The sequence below is a fragment of the Berghia stephanieae genome, chromosome 1, assembly GCF_034508935.2.
Source record: "Berghia stephanieae isolate SIO BIC M18660-M18661 chromosome 1, UCSD_Bste_1.3, whole genome shotgun sequence".
Lineage (NCBI taxonomy): Eukaryota > Metazoa > Mollusca > Gastropoda > Nudibranchia > Aeolidiidae > Berghia > Berghia stephanieae.
Window position 1 is genome coordinate 369,070 of NC_088360.1, and position 605 is coordinate 369,674.

Genomic DNA, 605 nt, shown 5'->3' on the forward strand with positions numbered 1-605 from the left:
GCGACGGTCTCATCGATTCAGTGTGTTATTATTATTATTATTATTATTATTATTATTATTATTATTATTATTATTATTATTATTATTATTAGTATTAGTATTACCTTAATTTCCAAACATTTGATTTATTCAGGAAATGGGATTTCCCGATTATGATTCACCATGATAATGTTGTTGTTTTTATTTCACAACAATAAAAAACAATAATAATAATAAAATCACAAAGCCGTCGTGTGTATTGCAATAGCACACGCTATTCAATGCATGATATCAATGATTTTATGACAAAGAAACAGATGTTGTTTTATAGACTCGCGTGTACTTTATTCTAAAGAGGCATGCAAACTAAATTTAACATTATAGATAGTATGCAGATGACGTCACTCGGGCCTTTGTTATTGTTTTTGCCATCCGCGTGTGTGAGTTGTTCTCACTAAACTGTATTAACCAGACTATAAAAGTTCATGGTTACACAGAATTTGTGTGTTGGTCCTTATACTTCCGGATGGCAATGTTGTGAACTCCTTGGCCAAGCGCATTCTATCTATATTACTTGGTTGTTATAACTTGTCATGGGAGCAGTAAATACTTCATATACGAGTAAA